Below are 7418 nucleotides of genomic sequence, written 5' to 3' on the forward strand. Positions count from 1 at the left end.
GGGGGCAGTTAGGGGAGGTCAGACAGGCAGGCAGGTGAGCAGTTAGGAGCCAGTGGTCCCGGATTGTGAGAAGGATGTCTAACTGCCGGTTCAGGCCCAATCCCCGGACTTAAACCGGCAGTTGGACATCCCCTGAGGGGTCCAAGATTGGAGAGGGTGCAGGCTGGGCTGAGAGGACCCCCCCCCCCATGCACAAAATTGGTGCTCAGGGCCTCTAGTTAAAAAATAAAACATAATTGTTTTAATTATCTTTGACAAATGTTTCCTATGTGATGAGTTATCAAGAACCAATGGTAGCCAGGCTGGAGTGGCTCAGTGGTTGAGCATCGACCTATGAGCCAGGAGGTCATGGTTCAATTCCCAGTCAGGGCACATGCCCAGGTTGCAGACTTGATCCCCCGTCTGAGGCATGCAGGAGGCAGCCGATCAATGATTGTCTTTCATCATTGATGTTTCTATCTCTCTCTCCCTCTCCCTTCCTCTCTGAAATCAATAAAAAAATATATTAAAAAAAAGAACCAATGGTAAATGCAAATGAAACAGCAAAGACCATGTTGATCACATGTCCTAGAGCTGTTTCTTGACATTGTTTGTAAGATTCAGAATGACCTTATCTCTGCCCCTATGAGCACACACGTCATTCTGATGAGTGATCTAGGCAGGGCCAGTAGGCCTTTCCATGAGTTTCTTGAAGATTCCTTGCTCCAACCTGTGCTCTTTGCAAGTGAAATCTACGTAAAATCCATTCCAAAAGGGTTTATTAATAGCCTGCTCCAGGGCAAGCAGCATTCTGGGAGTGGCTGACAGTTGGAGACAAGATAATGCTCACAGTGAGATGAACCTGGTGTTTGGGGAGTCAAGAACGAGGCTGGATTAGGGCAGGTAGGGGCCGATTGAGACAAGGTGCAGGAGCCTGCTGCATTCATTTTTTGCTGGGGCCATTGTAAAAACATACCTCAAACTGGGCAGCTTAAACAGCATAAATCTTTGAGGACCTACTCAGGTCTGGAGTCTAGAACTCCAAAATCAAGGTGTTGGCAGGGTTGACTCCCTCTGAGGACGGTGAGGGAAGGATCTATGGCAGGCCCCTCCCCCAGGCTGGTAGACAGCCTCTTCTGCCTACGTCTTGTCACACAGTGTTCCCATCATGCTTGTCTGAATCCAAATTTTCCCTTTTGTTCCAGTCATACTGGGTTAGGCTCCCCCAGTGGCCTCATTTTAACTTGGTTTCCTCTGTAATGATCCTATCCCTAAATAAAGTCCCATTCGAAGGTACCCGAACTTTAACATATGGATTTGGGAGGACCCAATTCAACCTATAGCACATAGTAAGGAGTGCAGAAGTTGGTCTAGACTTAGCAGGGATACACTGAGCACAAGTGCAGGATAATGATCTGTCGCTCAGATTGAGGAGTGAAGGGTAGACAGGAGCATATACAGGAAGATGAGAGAGCAAGCTGTTGAGTCATCTTATATGAAACATGTTTAAAGCATGGATACAAGTGCTCTGTTTAGAAGCATTTATGATAATTATTTTTAGTGCTCACACAGGGAAGACCATTTGAAGGCATAGGGAGAAGACAGCCATCTATAAGTCAAGGAGAGAGGCATCCAAAGAAAAGAGCCCTGCTGGCACTGCGACCTCAGACTTCTAGCCTCCAGAACATTGAGGAAATAAATTACTGTTGTTTAAGCCACTTGGTCTGTAGGGCTTTGTTATGACAACCTAGCAAATGAATTTGGCCTCTTCTCCCTTTTTCTCTTCACATCATTTCCCTTCTTTTTTGTATCTATCTCTGTGTCAAATGTTCCCTTTTTATGAGGTCACCAGTCATATAGTACCAAGGTCTGCCCTAATGACCTTACTTTAACCTGATTACCTGGGAACAAATCCGATCTCTGAATAAGATCACATTCTGAAGTATTGGGCATTAGGACTTCACACATGTATTTGGCTGTCACACTTCAACCAATAACAGTTGCTACTTCAGGTTCAGGCACCTGTTAAAGTATTTTTTGTTTCAAGCCACTCAAATTGGCCAATAAAAATCAAAGGAGGGAGGACTTTCTTTTCCTTGTATATGAGGAATTGAGGAGAGTGGGCATGGATACTCTGAATGCCTGTGATCCACAGCCACCTTGGCATTCCTTATGTGCTCACTTTGCTTCTATTCTAGAAAACCAACCCAACTATTTCTAGCTGGTATTGAGGGAGAAGGCCTCTGGGTTCCCCTTAACTTTAACATCCAGTGGTTCCAGTGGGATAAATCCATGTTAATATTAGTGCTTTGCTGTGGGCATCTCACAAACGTCTTGCTCATGACACAAGGACAATACAATTGTCCAGAATACCAAGAATGGTATCTCAGGAAGCAGGTTTGGGCAGCAAGTGTGTGAACTATGCAGATGCCTGTGGAAGAGATTCATGTTTTGAGTCTGGCTACCATCCATCAGGCACGCCTGCTCCCATTGTTCCAGTTGTTCTGTGTGAAAGCTGACAGCCAGGCTAAGCAACCAGAGCCAGGGTCAAGTCCTTGGTCTCTGAGCAATGTGTGGCCTGTGACCCTGTTCAAGCCAATTAAAATGAGTTCATGATTCCTGTCCCCGCTAGGATCCCATGAAAATGAAATGTGGTCATTGACATTTAGGAAATGTTAAAAACAAACTAAAGCACACACACACACACACACACACACACACACACACACACACACACACACCACACACCACACACAAAAATAGCAAAACAAAAAAATATGTATCCTTTCCCTACTGTGCAATTTACATGAAAGACTCTGCTGAGGCCTCCGGGTATCATGAAGGCAGTGAAAAAGGAGAAACCCCCTTCCTTCCCTCCGCAGTCAATGTTCCCATCTGAATAGTCTGCAGTGAGGAAAGATCAGCATAATAAGCCATTTACGCATTCATTTTTAACACCCGGGAAGCTGATTAATTTGTCACTGGATGAGTGTACTCACTGGTTAATGAATTGTATAACCTGGTTAAGTTCTGTACCTGTCCAATGAGGTTTTATTGTATGCGCATTCACTTGGCACAGACATTCATTGAGTAAATTTCGCTCTATGAATATTTATTTAGCAGTTCCACTTTACCACATTTCAATGTATTTCATGCGTGGAGGTGAATTCTGATGTTCTGTGGCAACCCATAAGAACCTCGGGGCTGATGCCCACTCTCTCCAGACTGCAAAGCCAAGGGGAGGGCTCAGTGCCCAGAATCAGGGCCTGTAAAACACGGGCACAAAACCAAACCGCAGGCTAGTGAATAAATTGGCAAGCTGAGTGCTACAGGGATGAAAGAATGAACTTTCGCAGATGGGCACAAAGGTTGGGTTCTTGAAAGGCAGATGCAACATATTGTTGTTTATGAACTTAAAAAAAAATCCTTACCCGATGTGTGAGAGAGACACATCAATGGATTGCCTCCTGCACGTACCCCAACCTGTGCCAGAGTACATGCCTTTGACCTGGAATTGAACCCATGACCTTTTGGTGCATGGGCTGATGCTCTAACCACTGAGACAAACCGGTCAGGTCAAACTTTTCTATATATCACTCAGTTTACATGCATTTTGATAGAAATCATTGCAAATCAATATTGCCCACAGATTTTATTAAACATTGAACATGAATTAGCTCATGCAATCTTTACACTGCTAGTGGTGGTGTGATAGTCCTTTTACAACCATAAGTTGCAGATCAAATAAATTTCCAAATTCACTAAGCAGTGGGGAGGCCCAGGATGGCCCCGTGAAGTCTGATCCAGCGTTCAAGTCATCATATTTCGTAAAAGAATGGGGACGGGCTTGGGGCAGAGTCCCTGCGTTTTGACTCAGCAACATAGGCCACCTGGAAGAAGAGAAAAAATAATAATAATGAGAGATTATTATGTGTCAGGCACTTTTCATGTAATACCCAGGTTGTCCCTCAAAATAAGCTCTTAGAAGAAGTAGCATCATTCTCCTTTTACAGATGAGGAAACTGAGGCACAGGTACATGAAGTAATTTGCCAAAATTCAAAGAGCTAAGGAGTGACGGAGCCAGCATCTCAGGCTTACTGCCACTCAGTTAGAATTCCTTTGGGGTTGGGGGCTGAGGTGACATTCTCGCCCTAAGTAGAAGTGGTTCAGACGCAGGGACAAGCCTTGTTCAGAAAAGATATCCTGGGGTCCTTTCAGGAGCTGGGATGTCAGAAAGAAAGTCGAGGGCTGACACTTACGGATTCTTCTCAGGAGTCTGAAATAAGTATCTTTTTAGTTTATCTTTTAATTTATTTTTTGGAGGAAGACCAGTGTGGAAAAAAAAAGTCTAAAATAGCATATCACCGTCTGTAGAAAAGCCATTAGCACAAACATATGGTTCATGAAAGCCACCGATTATATCACTAGCACAGTCTGGGAATACTCCACCCCAGCCGAAAGCCACCTCATTAGAATGAAGCCAATACTCAGGGGCCATCCCAGCTTAGTGACATGAAGGACTCAAGGAGCATCATAGGCATATGCTTGTCAACATCAGAGCTTGTCTTTCCAAGAGACATGTTAAGAAGTGAGCTAGGCCGAAACTGGTTTGGCTCAGTGGATAGAGCGTCGGCCTGTGGACTGAAAGGTCCCAGGTTCGATTCAGGTCAAGGGCATGTACCTGGGTTGCGGGCACATCCCCAGTGGAAGATGTGCAGGAGGCGGCTGATCGATGTTTCTCTCTCATCGATGTTTCTAACTCTCTATCTCTCTCCCTTCTTCTCTGTAAAAAAATCCATAAAATATATTTTTAAAAAAAGAAGTGAGCTAGACTCATCTGTGTTGTTGCAAAATGTAAGATTTCCTTCTCTTTCTATGGCCGAGTGATATTGCATTGTATAAATGTACCACAGCTTTTTTATCCACTCGTCTACTGATGGGCACTTGAGCTGCTTCCAGAACTTGACCTGGAGAATCTTATGCTAGGTGAAATAAGCCAGTCAGAGAAAGAAACATACCACATGATTTCACTTATATGTGGAATCTACTGAACAAAATAAACTAACACACAAAATAGAAACAGGCTCATAGAGAACAGACTGACAGCTGTCAAAGGGAGGGGATGGGGGGCTGTGTGAAAAAGGTGAAGGGATTAACAAAAAACAACAACAAAACAACACTCAAAGACACAGATAATAGTATGGTGATTACCAGAGGGAAATGGGTTGGGGGGTGATAGATGAGGGAAAAGGAGGATAAATGGTGATGGAAAGAGACTTGACTTGGGGTGGTGAACACACAATACAATATACAGATGATGTGGTATAGAACTGTATACCTGAAACCTATATAATGTTATTAACTAATGTCACCCAATAAATTCAATTAAAAACATTAAAAAGGAAGTGAGCTAGATAACAAAAATTAAAATGTCTTGAGAAATGATGACATATTCAACAAAATCACTATTAAAACAGTAATTCAATAAGGTACATTGTTCTTCAGAGAATAGTTTAATTCTCCTCAAACTCAGAGGAACAAGAACCAGCACCTGCTGCTGCCTTTCACAGTGCAGCTCATCAAGGAGGGACAGCCCAGCGGGACTTCCCAGGTGCTCTGGCATGTTCCAACGAAGACCTTTAAAGACCAGATAAGCAAGGACAGAAGCAGTCAAAGGAAATTATGTGCGACCTAAAATTTGATTTCTCCACAATACCTGTATTTGATGGAGAGAATATTCCTTTTTACTTAAAACAACACCAACAAACAAAAGGGATAAAAACCTAAAGCAGGGTCTACTAATGATACCCATTACGAATGGAACTTCCAGGTTCCCACCGGCTATCTCAGGCCTCCCTGGAATGAAACAGTGAAAAGTCCCTACCAGTTCTTGGAAAACCCAAAGAGCAATGAACACTTATCATTCTGGGCAGAGAAGAGTTGGTGTGGGTGACCCACTGATGAAATTACCAGGCTCGCACATGCTCAATACCCATCCCAACCATTTGTTGAGGTGCTTCTTTCTGCATGTCTGCGAGGGGGCCCTTTACATCATCACTTTTTTAATCCTCACAACGAGAAAGGGAGCATCACTCTCATTCTCCAGTTGTGAAAAACAGACACAGAAAGGGTAAGGAAATTGTCTAAGGTAACACAGCTCCTCAGCAGGAGAAATCCTCACCTATGTTACTCTGAAGGTCATTCTGTTCCCAGGATAGCACACACTTCTTGTTTTCAATTAAAAAGTGTCTTTAAAAATTGTGTTTGTTTTTTTTTAACTTTCACAGATGGGTTCAAATATAGGACGATTAGAAGTCGTTGAGAGCAGAGTGCATTTCGTTGAAGACCAGATTGTCATGAGAAAATGAACCTCCTTGACTCATTTTCTTTTTGGGAAAAGCAACTTCTGAAATAGGCTGTTACAGTAACTCTGGTTCCAGTTGGAACTTGACGATCAAGTTCAAGAGAAATTCTTGGAATGAGGCAAGCAAGCTAGGAAATCATACTGTTTTCCCTTGTTCACAGGACTATGTGCGAAAATGTCAAATCCAGGCAATGTTTCCGAATGGAATGCCCCAATTCTGTCCATCAGAAATCTCACGACGGGAGAACAAGAAGAAGCCATGATGGCAAGCGGGAATGTTTTACTCACTCTTGGGCAACAACCTCTACAAATAAATCAAAAGATGGGTCCAAATAGGGGTGGAAAATGATATTTATAAAAGGCTTTACGTATCAGCTGATGTCCTGGGTCCTTACATGTTAACTCAGACCTCCGAATGACCCATGAGTTAGGAATGGATATTCTCATTGCTTTATGTAATTAAACAAAACCTTAGGGCAGTCACTGTGTCTGAAGTTTCACAGCTGGGTAATGTTGAAACCCATTTCCACTCACATCTGTCTAATATGGCTCAGAAGAGTGAGCACCGAGAGGGAGGAGGCATCTGAGTCCTGTGTCCTCATGAGGAATTAAATTGGCTCAGTGGATAGTGCGTTGGCCTGCTGACTGAAGGGTCCTGGGTTCAATTCCCTTGCCTGGTTTGTGGGCTCAGTCTCCAGTGTGGGGCATGCAGGAGGCAGCCAATCAATGATTCTCTCTCATCAATGATGTTTCTATCTCTCTTCCGCCTTTCTTCCTCTCTAAAATCAATAAAATCCTATATAATAAAAGCCTAATATGCAAATTGATGGAATGGCCGAACAACCTGTCATTATGACACACACTGACCGCCAGGGGGCAGACACTCAATGCAGGATCTGCCCACAGCCCACAGGCCCCAGGCCAGCCAAGGCGGGTGCCAGCGGGGGCGGGGGGGCCCTGACCGCCCCACCAGTTGCTCCACATATCGGCCCTGATCACAGGCCAGGCCTAGGGACCCTACCCATGCACAAATTTTATGCATAAGGCCTCTAGTGTGTATATGTATGTATATGT

General features: G+C 43.9%; 1 long non-coding RNA gene across 1 annotated transcript in view; it reads right to left on the reverse strand.

Moving 5' to 3' along the window:
• Positions 1–3614: 3614 nt before the first annotated feature.
• The window catches only part of LOC106726069, an 8606-nt gene continuing 4802 nt past the window's right edge, over positions 3615–7418 (reverse strand). The window contains exon 2 of the long non-coding RNA XR_001362083.1: positions 3615–3869. This is a non-coding gene — a long non-coding RNA (uncharacterized LOC106726069). The remainder of the gene's footprint in view (positions 3870–7418) is intronic.

Source organism: Myotis brandtii, unplaced genomic scaffold (genome assembly GCF_000412655.1).
Source record: "Myotis brandtii unplaced genomic scaffold, ASM41265v1 scaffold223, whole genome shotgun sequence".
NCBI lineage: Eukaryota > Metazoa > Chordata > Mammalia > Chiroptera > Vespertilionidae > Myotis > Myotis brandtii.